The 19437-nt window shown below is 47.7% G+C and overlaps 1 long non-coding RNA gene across 1 annotated transcript; it reads left to right on the forward strand.

Annotated features, from left to right (window-relative positions):
* Nucleotides 1-559: 559 nt before the first annotated feature.
* On the forward strand, nt 560-16977 carry LOC123385602. Its single transcript, XR_006598469.1, has 2 exons — nt 560-824; nt 14821-16977. It is a non-coding gene; the product is annotated as an uncharacterized LOC123385602 (long non-coding RNA).
* The last annotated feature ends 2460 nt before the right edge of the window (nt 16978-19437 follow it).

Here is a 19437-nt window from a genome sequence, read left to right on the forward strand (position 1 = left end):
ATGTAAAATTAAAAAAGTCTTTTTGGTTATTGTTAAAAAGCTTTAAAAGTTAAAAAGGTTTTTTTTTGTTTTAAAAATTGAAAACTTAAGATTTAAAATATTTTTGCCTAAAAACTTAACTATTTTTTAGAATATTTTTTTTCATTTTAAGTAATCTCTATGCCTAATGTCAGACTCAAACTCACACTCCAAGATCAAGAGTCACATCCTCTTCCAACAGAGCCAGCCACGTACCCCCCAAAAGTGAGCTATTTTTTGTTTATTTTTTACTTTGTAAAATATTTATTTATTTTGAGAGAGAGTGTGTGTATGCACAAGTAGGGAAGGGGCAGAGAGAGAGAGGGAGACAGACAGAATCTCAAGAAGATTCTGCACTGTCAGCACAGAGCCCGGTGGGGGGCTCGAACTCACAAAGTGTGAGGTCATAACCTGAGTTGAAATCAAGTGTTGGGAAAAAAAAAAATCTGCCTTGTCATCCTTATCTTTGCTCCTGTGTACTTAATGTGTCCTTTGGCTGCTCTTCAGATTTTATCAGTGGTTTGTGCAATTTGAATATGAAGTGCCTCTGTATGATTTTTAAGTATTTCTCATTCTCGGGGCACCTTTTGCTGTGGGGACAGGCACCTTTTCTGGTCCTGTGTGAGTGCTTGACCCTCTTCTCTCCAGCTCTCTCAGACAGTTCTTTCTCCTGCCTCAGAGTTTCCTCGTGTGCGTGTGCCCTACCTGCATTCTGCTGGATTCTTGAGGGGTTCCCTCCACAGCTCTGAGAAATTCTCCCTCCATGCAGCTCTCTCCTCTCTGGTGCTTTATTCTGCAGACTTGAGGTACCTTGATCTCTTACACTTTCAGCTCTGTGTTTTCAGTAGAGCTCTGTTTACCCAGGGAGTCCACTGGGCACTACGATTCCCCATCCCTGTACCATGGTCTGGAAACTCTCAGACTATGAGCTGGGGTGATCAGAGGACTCACCTTGTCTATTTCCCAACTCCCTGGATGGCTGTCTTTCATTGTCTGGTGTCCACTACCTTGAAAACTGCTGATTGATACATTTCATTTGGTGTTTCTAATTGTTTCAGGAGGCAGTCTGGTCTCTGTTACTCCTTGTTTGTCAGAAGCAGAAGATGCAAATGAGCCAGTTTTTACTTTCTTCTTACAAACATGTATGCATGTGGCTATGATTTTACACTGTACGGTGTTTAATAGCTATCTTCTTAAGCAAAATTGATCCTAGTTTTATACTGGAACTGAACAGGAACTGAATAAATCATGGGTTTGTTTGCTAGGTAAATCACGCCTTGCAGGTACTGAATACCTTGGACTCTTCCTGCCCTGGTAGATCTGCCTGTCACTGATTTGCATTCAGAACCCTCTTTTCACTTGAAGGGAATTATTCCCTTCTCAGTGAAGGTCTTTGTTCCTATTAACTACCCACTTGAAGTCGGGTCAAGTTCACTCTTTTCAAATCTCAGGGTTTTTTTTTTAACGTTTATTTATTTTTGAGATAGAGAGACAGAGCATGAATGGGGGAGGGTCAAAGAGAGGGAGACACAGAATCGGAAACAGGCTCCACTCCAGGCTCTGAGCTGTCAGCACAGAGCTCAACATGGGGCTCGAACTCACGGACCGCGAGATCATGACCTGAGACGAAGTTGGCCGCCCAACCGACTGAGCCACCCAGGCGCCCCTCAAATCTCAGTTTTTGCTCCCGTGAGCATGTTACAAATTGATTTCTCCTAAAGGGATCAGAGCACATTTCTAGTTTTAAAAATCTAAGCCTAAAGTAATACAAGTTCTAAAAATGTATTTACCATGATAAAATCCTCAGGCATGGAAATGCCTAGATATTATACATAAATGTTCCATAAGTAAATAGTTGGTAAGTAAATGGTAGGATCTCCACGCATGGTGCTTCTGTGTCTCCAGAGGGTACATGGGCACAGAGATCTTAAAAGCAGAAATAAGAGCAGGACAGTCTATCCCAACACAGAAATAGCCTGTTCTCCGCAGAAATGGCGAGCAAGGCAGAGTCAGTACATTTTAGGAAGCTGCAAATTTGTGCCAACGATTTTTTTCCCAGCTTATTTTTGGTCTTCTTATCTTAAGGAGTTTCAACTTACAAAGGCGATTGAAATTTAAATAGATATTTTCCTTTTATTTCTTCCATTGCTTTTATGTCTTATCGTTCTTTTGTTAGGGGTGTGCGATAAGAAAACAATATGATATTTTCCAAAATGTCAAGAAAGTTTCCCAGCACCATCGCTTTAAAGAGACTTGTCCTCATTGATTTCTGATGCCATTTTTGTACAATATAGACGTCTTATATATACTATGATCTGTTCATGGGCTCTCAGCTCTATTTCTTTTTCTGTCTTCTACGTCTATAATGCTACTCTAAATTCTAGAAAAGGTCTTCTGTAGAAAACACCTGTACTATTCCTATTCACTGATTATTCTTACTCCTTCAATCTATCTTCCACATACAATTTATGTTAGCTTTTTCAGGTTCAGGGTGGAGGAAGAAACATTAGCGACTTCCTTGTAACGAGCATCCAACACATCCTAGCGATGTTACACTTTTAACGTTACCTGTATTTTTCTCAGCAAGTGATTTCATCATAACCCCCTTTTGTCTCAAAATGATGCGCTTTATTTCAAGGCAGAAGTGGAAAGGAAGGTTCCACTAGCTCCTCCAAGCTGCCCTTCTAGGCTGTTTTCTAAGTGAGCAGCCTATTGCACTGGCCACATCTCAGGGAGTGTCTGTAACGGCCAATACAAACAAACTGTGAACCTTCAAGGAGAAACTCACTGCTCTGGAGTCGCGTTTGTCTGGGGGTTTGAGGGAGGTGCTTGGAACTCAGGGCAGCTCCATAGGAATAGATACCCCGATGGACTCGTATCCTTAAAACCACTAAACATGCTTGAAACTAAACATGTCTGCAATCACATACCCTGGAAGACCTGGCTATTCAGATCCCCTGGAGGGAGCCAGCTATGCGAAGTGGATTGCAAATCTCTCCTCCTGTTGTGGCTTCAAAGCCCTCTGAAAAAATTCCCTGGGGGAAGAAATGAGCTTGACCCCAAGGGTCAGGTGTAGCCAGGTTCCCCAGAGGCTGAGGACACTCAAGTTTTTGCAGTATAATCTCCAAAGTTCACAAAAAAGGGGCATGGGAACTGGATCTCTAGTTTCACAGAAAATATTCGTTAACTTCTTCAACAGATCCGGAATGAGCTGCTATGTGCCCAATACTTTGAGTTACAGAGAATGCAGAAGATCTGGTCCCAGGCATCAGGGAAATCAGTACCCAAGTGTGGGCAGGAAGTCGGGAGGGACCTCCACATTCAACTGCAGGGGCTTGTTACTTTCACCTGTAAGTGTCAGGGACCGAGCCAGATGCCCAACGTGCGGAATAGTTAGAACGGAGTAGGTTGTCGGTGAGCACAGAGGCTCTTGTACATGCATATCACATGGGGAAGTTATGACAGGTGAAAAACAGTGAGCTATTTCAGAACACCAGGGCTCGAATCTGTGCCCTTATCACCTCTGTGGTCTGGAACACCCCCAACGTCTCTTTCCCCACCTGAAAAATGGAAACAGTTGTATCTACGTCATAATGCTATGGAGACATTTATGGAGAAAATGTGTGTGTAAGATTTTTGTAAACAGAAAGTCCTCCACAAATATAGCTCTGGGTGGTAGGTCCTGGTAAGAAAGTTCACTTCAAATTCACCAACATTTGCTGTCACCGTGCTAATCCCAGAGCGCAGTTAATGGAACTCTACAACGAGCAATTGGTATCATGAACATGTGTGACAATTTGTTTTTCTAACCACAGGATAAGATTATGATTAAATACATGTTTATTTCACAAGCCTACAGGGCATGTATATATAACCTCTATTCTGCAGGCTAAATAAAAATCCCCCCCAAAGAGCCCACATCGGGGGGGTAAACCTTTCATTTGGGAGTTCAGAGGGAAAAGTGATTATGTTGGTGGTTGGTGGATGTCTGTAAAACCATATACAAACCACACGCATACGTGCCAAGAGGCTTCAAAGTGGGTTATGTAAAGCAGGATGACTCAGGAAGACGTGCCTGGAGAGGTGGTTTTCTGGCATTGCTGAAAGGGGACAGAGCCAGGAGGAAGCCTGAGACACACACGCTCCCGCTACGAGCTTTTCTACTTTTTTCTTGGGGTAACAGAGCAAGCCCTGGGTACCCTAAGAAGGAGTCAGTGTCCTGGTGATGGATTCCTTCCATGGACATTCGAAAAACAGATTCTCCTTAAAGACACAGGTACGCAGCAATCCGGGCCGTCATTGTCCTCATTTAGGAAGCCGGAAAAAAAAGTGTTTCTGATGAAAACAAAGACCCCGCAGCGTGATTATGAGCCACCACTGGCACGGAGCCCTTCTTACTTGCAAATTTGAAAACTTCACTAACTCGTTTCGTGGATTACCAGAGACCTGGCCTTCAGGGTTCAAAATCAAGAATTGTCTCCTCATCTGGGGCCATTAGATCAGATTGTTCCACGGCCTGTACCTCAAAATATTTTTGATGAGCGTGTTAATATTCCACATGAGGGGCGCCTGGGTGGCGCAGTCGGTTAAGCGTCCGACTTCAGCCAGGTCACGATCTCGCGGTCCGTGGGTTCGGGCCCCGCGTCAGGCTCTGGGCTGATGGCTCAGAGCCTGGAGCCTGTTTCTGATTCTGTGTCTCCCTCTCTCTCTGCCCCTCCCCCGTTCATGCTCTGTCTCTCTCTGTCCCAAAAATAAATAAACGTTGAAAAAAAATTAAAAAAAAATATTCCACATGAATGCGCAGGAACATCTAAAGTGTGGGCACTGATTTTATATTAGTACACCCGTCAAGTGTTTGTCGAATGCCCACACCTCCTGTCTGTTCACCTTTCCCTGGATCGTGAACCGCGCAAGGATGATGACCTTCACGCGCGCGTGTGCTCTGTCGCTAACACTGTGCCCGGAATACGGTAGGTTTCCATAAAGGGATGAATGAGTGAACGGGCCCCGAGCGTGAGAAGGATGGAGAAGAAACACAGGGCAAGTTCCCTGTCCCTCGTGAGCTGGTGAGGCCTGGGTGGGGTCTGTTAGGATAGCTTTGCGAATGTGGTCCGGGCTGCTGGGTGGGCGGGGTGGGGCTCCCCAACCCCCCACTCTCCGCGGCGTGCTTGAGTGAGATGGTCACACTTGGCAGGGAGACTGCGCTCTGATCTGAAGCAGAGCTCCGAAGCTGTCCCCGTTCGGAGGGAGGCTGAGCCGTGGACTCCACCTTGTGGTGTTTGCAGAGTCCTCAGGAACGTGACAGGAAGCAAGCAGAGGACAGCTGCTGAGCCGGCCGCAGGGCACCAGGCCACTCAGGGACGCACTTCCCAGGGCCGGGGGGCTGAGGATCCGTTGCTCCCAGGAGCTGTGGGCTCTACTCCACCCATCTCCTGCTCACAGAGTGGTGTCCTTGGGGAGACGGTCAAACAGGACAGTGGCGCCTCCTGGGAAAATGCTGTCTGATGTCCTGGATGGTCCAGCTGTGGACCTGACAGCCGGGAGGGTGGCTCTTGTGTCCTTGCTTTCCCCGTGAGTAATCCGAGGTTCAGAGGAAAGTGCCCAGGGAGAAACCCGCCCCCGGACCCCGGACCCCCAGCCCGCCCCCCCCCATCCCCGCCACACTAACACCGCCTCTCGCCTCCCGTTGGCATGGGGCTCTGCCATCGGCGGGCACGTTCGTGTGTGATCCACAACCTAGCTGGCCGTCCGGTGGAGGCATAAGCAGGAGTGTCCTTGTCCGCGACACCGGGGGAGGGGCTGGTCAGGTGAGGTCATCCAGCTAGTGAACCGCAGAGCTCTCTAGACCCGGCCAGGGCTCTCCCGAGTTAGCTTTGAAGAATGATACAACAGGTAAATGGTACAACTCGGTCCACTTAGCCGAGCTCTGCGGGGGAGTTCACTTCCGTCCACCTCAGGGTTTGCACATCCCATCAGAGTCTGGAAGAAGGAAAAGGGAAGCTGTGCAGGTTTATTGGAGGCACTTCTTCTCCCCAAACGAAGTGCTGCGTTCACCCACGCTGAATGAACAGTCCAACGCAACCCAAACAATGACACTACACGGTTTCCAAAGCCTGGTTTATTAAAAACCAAAACCAAAACCAAAACCAAAACCAAAAACCCACGTCTGTGTTTTCTTTGGGATGCTCCTTGCGGACTCAGTGTTACAGCATCTCAACTCCCTGTCGCGTCATGCTCACAGAGCTGTGGGAAGTGTTTGGCTTGCTGTGGAAATGCCTCCAATACTCAGATATCACCTCACGCCAGTCAGAGTGGCTCAAATGAACAAATCAGGAGACTGTAGATGCTGGAGAGGATGGAAGTGAATTCGATGGGACCAAAAAGTGCAGGGGAAAGAAATCTCAGTTGGCGGAGGGGAGGGAGGATGAAGTTGTCTTGAAGATATCACAGAGCGATATACCGGACGAAGACACGATAAGAGCAAAGGTATAAACTTCAGGACAAGTGGAACTGGAATTGAATGGCTGGATTGTGCTCTCCGGCCATTCCACCCCAAAGAGAAGGGGACTCTCTGTGTCATTTCACAAACACCCTGTTAGGAGAGAGGACTGCCCTGCCCCTCATCATTTACCAAGTCCGGGTTTACCTAAAATGAAGCAAGAGTTACTGTGGCTTTCAGCTGGAAACACTCAACCCTATAAAAACATTTGTTTCAGAAGAGCAAAAGTCACCAAATCTTTTTTCAGGAAGAAGTGCAGAACAAGTCATAATGGATGTTTGCTTGGACTGGGAACACATGGGATGATCAGGGTGAAGGCTTTTGTGCGTGCATGTGCACACACACACACACACACTCACACATAGTCATACTGATTTGGGCGGGATCCTGTCCTTCTCAAATTTGTATGCGGAAGGTGCTAACTCTTAGTACCTCGGAATGATTGTATTTGGAAGTACAGCCTTCATGTTATGTTATGTTATGTTATGTTATGTTATGTTATTTATTTTATGTTACTTTATTTATTCTATTTTATTTTTTTATGTTTATTTATTTTTGAGAGAGAGAGAGTGCACAAGCAGGGAGGGGCAGAGAGAGAGGGAGACACAGAATCCAAAGCAGGCTCCAGGCTCCGAGCTGTCGGCTCAGAGCCTGACACGGGGCTCGAACCCACAAACTATGAGATCGTGACCTGAGCCAAAGTTGGAGGCTTCACCAACTGAGCCAGCCACTCAGGAGCCCCAGAAGCAGAGCCTTTAAAGAAGTAATTATGTTAGAATGAGTTTGTTAGGGCGGACCTTCATCCAATATGATCAGTTTTTTTATAAGGAGGATATTTGGACACATACAGAGAAGCTACGGATGCACACGTGTGTGAGGAGAGACCACGTGAGGGAGGACACGAAGGTGGCCACCCGCAAGTCCAGGAGAGCCCTCCGAGTGAAACCGACCCTCCCGACACCTTGATCTCGGACTTCTGACTTCCAGAGCTGTGAGAAAATGAGTCCACTGTTGAAGCCACCCAGCCTACGGGGTTTGGCAGCCCTTGGTGACTAATACACGCATTGTTTCACACCAAGTACAAGATAATGATGGCTTACAGTGCACATTAAAGTTTATTTATTTACTTTGAGAGAAAGGAAGAGAGAGAGGGGGAGGGAGGGGCACTGTCAGCACAGAGTCCGACACGGGGCTAGAACCCACGATCCATGAGATCACGACCTGCGCTGAAATCAAGAGTCAGACGCTCAACCGACTGAGCCGCCCAGGCGCCCCGCACATTTAAAATTTTTAATGCAGTGGGGTACCTGGGTGGCTCAGTCGGTTGAGCGTCTGACTTCAGCTCAGGTCATGATCTCACGGTTTGTAGTTTCGAGCCCCCCATCAGGCTCTGTGCTGACAGCTCGGAGCCCGGAGTCCGCTTCGGATTCTGTGTCTCCCTCTCTCTCTGCCCCTCCCCCCCTAGCGCTCTATCTCTCTCAAAAATAAACATTAAAAAATTTAAAAAAAAAATTTAATGTAGCCTTTCTCTTATTTTTATGCTTGACTCGTTCTTCTGCCTCTGCCCAAGGTCACCTGTGTACAACTCATCAGGTTGGAGTCCACATTTCTCTATATCATCATGTAATCAAAGAGGCATTTCCCCGCCCCCCCCCCCCAACCATGTATATATTATGTGAGGGCAGGTCATTGTTTCACAGGATTAGGATCATATATCACACAGCTTTCAACATCTTGCTTTGCGTTACTCATTACGTATTTTACATTTTGAAACAATTTCAAACTTACAGAAAAGTTGCAAGTATAATACAAAGTACCTGTTTTTGTCGTTGTTTTTAAGCCCTGATGCACGTGGACCAAGGTGTAGACCTGACGCCTCATTACGTCTGATTACTTTGGTCCTTATTTCCTACACACAGGTTGGCATCGTTAAGCAGGAATATTACAGAAATGATGCTAGCTTTTCACGTGGAACCCCATAGGTGGTGCGCAGTTTCATTTACCAATACTTGCGACATTCACCTTGACAGCTTGATCAAGATGGTGTCTGCCCGTATTTTTTTTTTTTTTTTTTTTACCATACGGTTACTCTTTTTCCCTTTGTAATCAGCGGTTTGTGGGAAGGCATCGGGAAGGCATCGTGACTCTCTGCAAATATCTTGTCCCTTGGCCGAATTTTTGTTTACGCGTTTATGCATATCACATGGACTCATATTTGGTTTTTGTATTTATAGGTTATAATCTATTAACTATCGTTACGCATTTTGATGCCCTTGTCCGTATCCTTTTGGTAAGTCCCATCACTATTCGAACACCTTCCTGCTTACCGACACAAGAAGTTTCAGGCCCGTCTTGCATTTTCCCTACCCCAGCATGGAATCTGCCATTTCTTCTTTTTTTTTTTTTAATATGAAATTTATTGTCAGATTGGTTTCCATACAACACCCAGCGCTCATCCCAACAGGTGCCCTCCTCAATGCCCATCAGCCACTTTCCCCTCCCTCCCACCCATCAACCCTCAGTTTATTCTCAGTTTTTAAGAGTCTCCTATGGTTTGCCTCCCTTCCTCTCTAACTTCCTCCCCCCCTTCCCCTCCCCCATGGTCTTCTGTTAAGTTTCTCAGGATCCACATAAGAGTGAAAACATATGGTATCTGTCTTTTTCTGTATGACTTATTTCACTTAGCATAACACTCTCCGGTTCCATCCATGTGGCTGCAAAAGGCCACATTTCCTCTTTCTCATTGCCACGTAGTATTCCATTGTGTATATAAACCACATCTTCATTATCCATTTGTCAGTTGATGGGCATTTAGGCTCTTTCCATAGTTTGGCTATTGTTGAAAGTGCTGCTATGAACATTGGGGTACAAGTGCCCCTATGCATCAGTACTCCTGTATCTCTTGGGTAAATTCCTAGCAGTGCTATTGCTGGGTCACAGGGTAGATCTGTTTTTCATTTTTTGAGGAACCTCCACACTGTTTTCCTGGAAGCTGCACCAGTTTGCATTCCCACCAACCATGCAAGAGGGTTCCCTTTTCTCCACATCCTCTCCAGCATCTATAGTCTCCTGACTTGTTCATCTTAGCCACTCTGACTGGCATAAGGTGATATCTCAGTGTGGTTTTGATTTGTATTTCCCTGATGAGGAGTGACGTTGAGCATCTTTTCATGTGCCTGTTGGCCATCCGGATGTCTTCTTTAGAGAAGTGTCTATTCATGTCTTTTGCCCATTTCTTCACTGGATTATTTGTTTTTCGGGTGTGGAGTTTGGTGAGTTCTTTACAGATTTTGGATACTAGCCCTTTGTCCGATGTGTCATTTGCGAATATCTTTTCCCATTCCGTTGGTTGCCTTTTAGTTTTGTTGATTGTTTCCTTTGCAGTGCAGACGCTTTTTATCTTCATGAGGTCCCAATAGTTCATTTTTGCTTTTAATTCCCTTGCCTTTGGAGATGTGTCAAGTAAGAAATTGCTGTGGCTGAAGTCAGAGAGGTTTTTTTCCTGCTTTCTCCTCTAGGGTTTTGATGGTTTCCTATCTCACATTCAGGTCTTTCATCCATTTTGAGTTGATTTTTGTGAATGGTGTAAGAAAGTGGTCTAGTTTCATTCTTCTGCATGTTGCTGTCCAGTTCTCCCAGCACCATTTGTTAAAGAGACTGTCTTTTTTCCATTGGATATTCTTTCCTGCTTTGTCAAAGATTAGTTGGCCATACTTTTGTGGGTCTAGTTCTGGGGTTTCTATTCTATTCCATTGGTCTGTGTGTCTGTTTTTGTGCCAATACCGTGCTGTCTTGATGATTACAGCTTTGTAGTAGAGGCCAAAGCCTGGGATTGTGATGCCTCCCGCTTTGGTCTTCTTCTTCAATATCACTTTGGCTATTCGGGATCTTTTGTGGTTCCATACAAATTTTAGGATTGCTTGTTCTAGCTTCGAGAAGAATGCTGGTGCAGAATCTGCCACTTCTTAAGGACCCTCTCCCCCAGTCAGCAGAGTTAGAGATTTTATATGCATGTTCACACACACACATGTATATTCACACATATGTGCACACACCCATATGTACCAACGCATACACACATTAGAATATGTATATCTGTTCTTATATATTATGTATTATGTACATACTATAATTGTGTATATTGGCAACCATGAACTCACATTGATACCCCTGCTTCCAATTTAAAACTGCTGGGTTTATCCCAATTTTGGAGTGTTCTTATCTGTCAATCCTATCTCTCACAGGGAGGAATATGGCTCTATCATTCTTAACATGTCATGTGATGGATCCCCTAGCATACAAACAGCCTTCCATTGTGCCTTACATCCTCTCCCATGTGGGTGCTCTCCTCACCTGCTGCCTGCACCCCACGTTATGCCCCTGCTCCCCCACCCCCTGCTGGGGCTCCAGCACCCACACGCTGGGCTGTTCCCCCAGGCAGAGTCCCTCTTAGCCCTCCTGGACCAGTCACCCCATGCTGGGACACCCTCCCCCCCCCCATGAGCACCTTCTCGCCCTTCTGGGGCTCTGAGACCCCAGGCCAGGCTCCCACACTGCAGGACCTGTCTTCTCCGCTGAGCCTCTGACATCTTGCCAGGGCACCCCCTGGAAATGGACGCTCTTCTCACTCCCTCAGGCTCTGACACCTCCATTGGGCCACCCCCTTATGTTACATTCTCACCCTCCTCTCTCTGCTCCGGGTCCCTTGTGCACGGACACTCTCCATGCTCTGTTCAGAATCTGACTTGTCCTACAAGGATGCCGTCCTCCCCTGACCAGGCTCCAACATCCCATGTGTGACTGCCCACCCTGCTTAGCTCCACCAAAGACGTTAGGGCTGAGCTGTTCTGGAAAGGATGGGAAAGGCAAGGGAAGGGAGAGCTCCATTTGCTACTCTCACTCAGCAAGACCTCTGGCAAATCATTCCCAGTCACTTCGCGGAGGTGGGCAGTCCCCCTTCCCAATAGCACACGCGTTCCACAGTGTGGATACGTCACAACAGCTGCATGTGTGCCCCTCGATGGCATTCTCATCATCTTCAGTGTGTTACCACCGTGAACAAAGCTGCAACAAACATCCTTGTATATGACTTAAGCGTTGGAATGTGCTTTTATTTCTATAGGACGAGATTTCTGGATCAAAGGTAAAGATTTTAATAATGTCTGGCCACCCTGTGACAGTGTCTGAGAAACCGAGATTTGGTTCTTCACGTGGGGAAATGGCAGTGCTGAGAGGCATCTCAGATCCTTAGCAGCCATTGAGCCTTGGCAGGTGCATAAGCCTGGAGATGTTGAATCTTCTCCAGTAGCCATGCCAGCCAAGGAAGGCTCCCTCTAATCCTTGTAGGTCCCCATTAGGGGGCAGAGTGCGCCCCCTGCCCCCCAACGCTCAGCAGACTGTGATTTGAATGCTGACTGAATGCTGGGCTTGGAGCCAGGTACTGGGAGCTCACCGCCTACTGGGGAGGTCGACCAGCAAGCCAGTCCTTGTCCCCACATGTGCTAAGGCTATGGGGACACAGGACAGGGGTGGCTGGGATACAGTGCCAGCAGGGAGGCCCGCAAGGGCTTCCCAGAAGAGTGACGCGTGACCCTGGTCCTGAAGGTCGGGGAGGTACCAACTGGACAAAGGAGAGGCAGGGCGTGTCCCTCAGAGGAAACAGTGACAGGGAGTGGTGTCCCACTGGGGGAACAGGTGCACACCCTCCGCTGAGGTTCCAAGGCCTCTGCCTCCTTCATATCTCGCTCCGCTTGGCCCCGCTCCTCACCGACACTCAAATGGGTTCGGCCCAGCCTCACGTCCGCACCGCCACACCCTCCCAGCCTTTCTTCCCAAACAACACCACTTCCCAAAGACTCGGTTCCCAGCTCACAGGTGAAGCCTTTCCTGGCTGCCGCAGGTCACGCTCTGGACCGCGGAACAGCGAACCCCGTGCCAGGCACTTTATCAAATCCTTGCGGGACTTATTGACGGGAACACTCCTGTGCTGTGAGGGGGGGTTGGGGTTCCTGCTCCCCAGCTAGACAGCTCGGTGAGAGGCCAGCCCTCACCCCGCACAGATGGGGCTCAGCTGGCTGGGTGCTGACGAGGAGCAGCCCGGGTCGGTAGTCCGTAGAGGCTTCACCTGCTGAGAGCCCTCCACACCGGTGGGAGGCTGGGCTGGGAGGCAGGTGCACAGTCCAGACCCTCTTCCGCTTTGTGGCAAAGCGGTCCAGTGTCCGCCTTTCCATCCGAGGGCTGGGGGAGGGGTGCAATGGTGCAACCATGGAAAGAGGACAGCCGTTTTCCTTCACGGTTTCTCTTCCCACCAAGGCCCTGGCGAGCCGAGTAACCCGGGTCTCTCGTGAGCTAGGAGTTTAGCCTAAGGATTTGGCTCAGGGAACTTTCAGGTAGATCAGGAGCACGTTGTAAATACAGCTTGGAGAGACGGCTCCGAACAGCCGAGCAGGGGAGGCCAGGCTCCTCCGGGTTCCGGAACCTTCCCTGTGCGGTGCAGGCAGCCGCTGTGCTTCCAACATCTCACGGTCGTCTGACCAGTCGTTGACTGCCGCTCATGCTGCTGAGACAGAGTCGATCTGGCTGTTTTGAGGTCTCCCCTTTGAAAGAGTTACTAAACTTGTCAGTAGAGCTGATCGTTCGAGGCCACTTTCTATGGTCAGTATTTTATAGTCTAAACACAAGTTGCTCTTTGTCTCAAATTGAAATAACTAAAATAAAGTCCAGTTTGGTGGAAAAAGTCACAGTATATTAAGGAAGAAGCTGTTTATGCTAAGAAGTATGTGCACCAGGGGTCCTGTGGTTTGAAATAAGTGTGTTGGCCTGCTCCAGGGATTAATAGATGAGCTTCCTGAAATTATTAGACATCAAAGGCCTGTTCTGTCTAGAGGGCAGACCATTTGCAGATGCAAAGCGTGTGTGTGTGTGTGTGTGTGTGTGTGTTATGGAAGGGGCTGTGAGTTCAAGGATCCTGTCGAGGCCCTGCCTTCGAAATGGCAAGCTCAGAGAAGTTGGATCCATTCTGGGAAGAGGCAATTTGTAGGAAACTATTATGCCTGGTAGTCAATCTCTACAAGGACTATTAAACTTTATTTTTTTAATGTGGGGGGAGGGGCGGAGGGGAGAAAGAGAGAGAGAGAGAGAGAGAGAGAGAGAGAGAGAGAGAGAATCTTAAGCAGGTTCCATGCTCAGCGCAGAGCCTGAGGCAGGGTTTGATCCCACGACCTTGGGATCATGACCTGAGCCGAAATCAAGACTCGAGGCTCGACCAACTGAGCCACCCAGGTGCCTGCCCCCTCCCCCCTTTTCTTCCCCTGTGAGGACTCTATCGAAGAGGCATCACCTAGTTAGATTCTGAAAACACCCAGTAGGGGTTAGGTTGGTGCATTGAAACCACTGAAGTTTCTCCTGGGATTCTGGACTCGTGATGGGAGAGCGGCGTGCCTGATGTTACCAACACTGGCAGTAAGAGACAGGTGGCTGGGTCCAGTCCCTGCTCTTTCCTGAACCAGCTTGGTGACCTTGGGCGTGTCACTTAGCCGCCAAGACTTTTTTCAGTCCTAAATGTTCTGATGTATTCACCGTTTGGAGGTAGATAAGATGTATTGGGTAGAGAAAGGCATTACTGATGAGAACCAGAGAAATACATATTCATACAATTGTTGCTTTCCATCATGAGCTGGTCCCATTTCTCCGCATTAATGTCATCAGGCTGCACTTAGATGACAGTGACTGGAACAGGGAGAAGCAATGCCGGAAGGGTTTGCGATAAAAGGCAAGTCTTCACTTGAATTTAGAAGGAAGGGAGGACCCTCGCCTGGGATGGGTGGGATGTTCCAGGCGGGGATTAGCTTGTCTGGTGGCTTGGAGGGGCAGCGGCTGGAAGGAAGAGTGGGTGCTAGGGTGTGAGTGACAAGAGGAAGATTGAGGGACCGAGATCGTGGTAAAAAGGCTTTAATTAATTGGCCGATATAGATACCACACAGACTTTTCGGCCACAAGAAGAGTAGATTCAAAGGAGAAATCCACACTCTAACAGTTCCAATTGGTTGCGCTTTATGGACCAGGACGGTGCGTTTAAAACCTGCGATGACTGACCCGGAGCTGCTGGCAAGACCCTCAAAAGCAGAGCACAAACCGAAGCAATGACAGCAACAAATTTTCTCCTCTTGCCCGGACTTCAAGCAAAAAGGACACGCGGAGACTAGACATTGCAGGCATCGTCGCAGAATGTAGAAATGGAATAAATGTAGCTTTAAAAAATTTGAATGACATTATACTTTCGTATCTTACCCCCATTTTGACAGAAGTCAGCAAACGCCGTGGGAGGCCAGCACCGCGATGTAACTGACCCATTTTACAGACAAACCGAGCCTGGGAGAGAGAATCACGCACGATGTACCTTCGCTTTCATGGCCTCTCCGACTTCCAAAGCACTTGAGCAAGATCCCCGAAAAGAGACGAAGGTCGTGTCTTGCTTTTAATTGCAGGGGTATCGTGGAGAGGGACTTGGCGAGAGACCTGGATTGTTTATTGCCTCGTTAGCTCTAAACCCTGAAGTATAGGATAAACTCAGAACCTTTAGCATCAGGACTGTATAATTATGGAAATGCGCGAGACCCACAGGTCCGGTTGGTCTCCCGTTCAGCAGATGAGCCCACGGGGGCTGTGGATAGACGCTTGTGACTGGTTCAGCTTGGTGCCGGACGTGGAGCTCGGCGCACGGAAAGCCGGGGGCCGTGTGTTGGCCACCCAGGTGCATTCCAGCGATCACGATTAGCGAGAGTGGGGAGGGGGAGGCCCACCAGATGGGAACTTTTCTATGTGAACGTTTGTTGCAGGAACACGTTATATAGGAGCTAATTTAAAACTGGTCCGGCGGCACACGGCTGTCGAAAGGAAACCCCTGCACCGTCAGTGTGCTCACCTCCCTTTCCAATGGAGTTGGCTGAGGACTACCCTGAGTGGCACAAGGGAGCCTGGGCACCCTCCGGCTCACCTGCCATGGGCCCCCCGGCGAGGGGAGAAGGACCCTGGACAGTGGGGGCAGGCAGGTGGCTCCACCGGGGTGCCAGGCTGGATCGATGCTGGCTCAGCCAGCTGGACAACACAGTGGGGCTTTTGAGCTTTCACGAGCACAGAACCAGGACGATCATTCTAGGGCTCCCCCCACGGACTGGCCATTGTTACTCACACCACATGCCGTTAAAGGAGGCCCTGCCTTTAAAATAGGACTGCTTTAAAAATAGCAATCATACCTCGTGCCTGGAAAGTATCTCTGCTCTACCAGACACCGTCACATCGCCTTCTTATTTGATCCCCACAATGACCCAACAGAGGTGACAGGGTGCAGAAGCTGTCCAGGAGAGAGACTCACTCATTTCTGGGCCAGGTATCTGGCAGGAGTTCAGCTAATGCTTGAATAAAGGAAGAAAGGATGGAAGGAAGGGAGGGAGGAGTCGAGGGTGCGGGTGGTGTCTTGATTTTATGGGGGAGGAAACAGCTCAGGGAGAAAGGGACTTACCCAATATGACACCACTGATTGGTGGGGTGGGGGGTGCTGTGGACCCCTGGGCTAGAGCTCTTCCTTCCCGGGACCCCTCCAGTGTCTCTCAGCTCTTTGCTGACAGGTGCAGTTGGGGTGATCTTTTCAAAGTGAATCAGCCCACGGGGTTCTAGGTCTTGGACTGATGGCTGTAAAGGGGGTCAGGCTATGCCTCTGTAAAGTGCCCAGGGGCCCAGCCGCCCCAGGAAGTGTCTGAGAGAGAGCAGCAGGGTGGCTCTGTGATGTGACCAGAGGATCTCGGGTTACGTCCACTCTATAACACAAGCTTGGTGCGTCTTGCCAACAGCTGCCCCTCTCCAGGCCACAGTTCTCTCAGGGATATAATCAGGGTCTTCCTGACCACCGGACTTTTTCCGTCTCCATCTTCTGCCTCTAAAGTCCGTCCTGGGTGCCTTCCAGAAGTTTTCCACCTTGCTGATGCCTGAGACTCACTCTGCCCAGCCTCGGCCTCAGGGGAACGTGGTGGGATGGGGGAGGTGCTGGGGAGAGAAGGCTGCAGGAGCCCTGGGGTGCATAGTGCCACCACCCCAGAAGTGCCCTGCTGTCCTCTCCCCCCCTGTGGCCTTGTTGGCACAGAAGAAGAGATTCTGCAGCCAACAATCAAATCAATGATCCCTTGATAAGAGTGTTTAGTGTTTTGCTTTGTCCTTTTGAGTAGAAAAATGTGATCCCTTATGACCTTATTCTTCAGTTTTATTTTAAATACTACCCTTTCAGAAATAATTCCACAGTACAGAATTTTCTCCTGGGACTCAAGATATGTGAGGAAAGAGGGGAAGGAGGGACGAAGGAAAGGAAATATCTAAAGCAAATGGAGAAGATACGTGCCGATAGTAACTGAGTCAGCCCTGAGTGTCTAATCGATGTAAATGAAATGTATTCATTCAATAAACCTCTCCTGGATGCAGGGCTCTGGATGGCATGTGGCAAGCTTCACCCCTACGAAGCCATGAAGTCTTTAGCCAAACAATAACTTGCTTGTGAACAGAGCAGAATCTACGAGCCTGGCTGAGCAGTTGCTGGGGACGATGGAAGATGGTAGAAGGTGTCCAGTGACCAGAGTCAGGGGCATCCAGCCGGCCAGAAGAGAGAGACCCACTGAACACCCCAGCTTTCAGCTCACATACGGGAAAGGCCATACTTACAAGCACAGCTACTCTGGTTAGGGTAAGGGCTGCTCTAGACTCATCTGATGAAGCTTAAAATCAAGCCTCGTTAGAAGAGCCTGATGTGCCAATAAATCAACTGCCTGTTGGCACAAAAATAGATGATTGCTGGATGAAGACATTACAGTGTGGACTCTTAACAATGCAGCATTCATAATTCTAGCCTAAAATTGAAAATCGATGAGCATGTGACAAGGAGAAAAATGTGACCCATAATCAAGATAAGAAAAATCAATAGAAAATTACCTTGAAATAACCCAAATGTGATAACGAGAAGGAGACAAGGAATTTTAAAGAGCCTTATAAATATATTAAGGAATTAAAGGCAGCAATGCCTACAATAAAAGGACAGTTATAATATTTCAGTAGAGTAGTGGAAACCGTAAAAAGAACGAAATGGACATTGTACAACTAAAAAGTAAAGTAACCAAAACAAAAATTGGATGGGCCTAACAGCAGGCTAGGTAAGACAAAATAAATGGTCAATAACCTTGCAGATTGATTAATGAAAACAATCAATTCTGAAAAACAAGAAGAAACGGTTTGAGAAGAGATTGATCTGTGAGATGAGATCAAGCAATTTAACGTATGTAACTGAAGTCCCAGAAGGAGCAAAGTGGGGCAAAAAATATTACTTGAAAAACAAATGATTTAAATTTTTCCAAGTTTGATGAAAACCCATAACCTTATAGATCCAAACAGTTCACTGAACCTAAGATGAATATATACAAAGAAGCCCACACCTCGGCATGTCATAGTCACACTGCTGAAAATCAAAGAGAACAAGAAAATCTTGGAAATGGTAAAACAAACACAAAAACCAAGCAAGCTCACAATAACTATAAGGAAGCAAAAATATGAATAATGGTTGACTTCACAGCAGAAAACTTGGAGATGAGAATATGATGGAGTGGTGTCTGTAAAGTACAAAAAAATACCTGTCAACCTAATAGGAGTGAATGAGTTTAAGACCCTTCAAAAATGGAGGAGACCTTTGCAGATGTCTGACAATTGACAGAATCTGTGGCCAGCAGATTCACATTATAAGAAATAAAACAAGTTCTTCAGTCTGAAGAGAATTGACCCCAAATGGGAATTTAGATCTACAGGGGAAGAAGAGAGAGACAGGAAGAGAGAAAGCACCAGGAATAGTAAATATGTGGGCAAGTATAGAAGAGCACATAGTTTTTATTCTCTTAACTTTTAAAAAAAGACTTAATATGTGTAACACTGTGTGTGTTGACAGAAGACCATGGGGGAAGGGAAGGGGAAAAATAGTTTCAAACACAGAGGGAGGCAGACCATAAGAGACTCTTAAATACAGAGAACAAATTGAGGGTTTATGGTGGGGCAGGGGGAGGGGGAAATGGGTGATGGGCATTGAGGAGGGCACTTGTTGGGATGGGCACTGGGGGTTGTACGGAAGCAATGAACCATGGGAATCTACCCCCAAAACCAAGAGCACACTGTATACACTGTATGTTAGCTAACTTGACAATAAATTATATTTCAAAATAAATAAATACAAATAAAGTAAAAAAAAAGACAATATGTGTAACACTGTGCGTGAAGTACGTAGATATAATACATGTGGCAGCAGTAGAATCAAGAACAGTGGTAAATGGAACCATATTGCTGCAAGGTTCTTACACGTTCTGAGAAGTGGAGGGATATGAACTCTGAGTGGGTTGTGAGGAGTTTAGGATTTGTACGGGAATCCGTACGGGAACAGCAGAAGCATGAAATCCAACGCGGGACCTGACGGATGCTGAGCTGCGCTTCCTACGATGCCCCTTCGATGAGCTGTTGGCAAAGGTGAGCTATAAAGAGCCATTTTGCCCTCCCCCGCCTTGGGCAGCATGCAGGATGTGACTGATCGATTGAAAAGTATAAAGGTCTGGCTCTCTTGGCCCAATCAGGACTACTCTGAAGAACCAGTGTATTTCTAGAAGTTTCTGTGGGGTCTTTCTGAGGCTAATGTGGGACCTGCGGGCAGGTCAACCTTTCCCTCTGCCCCATTCTCCTTTCTCTTCTGTTCCCCTGGCATGGCCCTCCAGGGCACTCCCGAGCAAGCACTTCACATGCTAACCTCCATCTCGGAGACTTTCGCTGGGACCCAGTCTGCAACAATTGGCAGCAGGAATGTGCTGAGACAGCAGGCCAAAAGAAGTGGAGTTTGGAGTGGGCACACT

This window comes from Felis catus, chromosome B2 (genome assembly GCF_018350175.1).
Source record: "Felis catus isolate Fca126 chromosome B2, F.catus_Fca126_mat1.0, whole genome shotgun sequence".
NCBI classification, from domain to species: Eukaryota; Metazoa; Chordata; class Mammalia; order Carnivora; family Felidae; genus Felis; species Felis catus.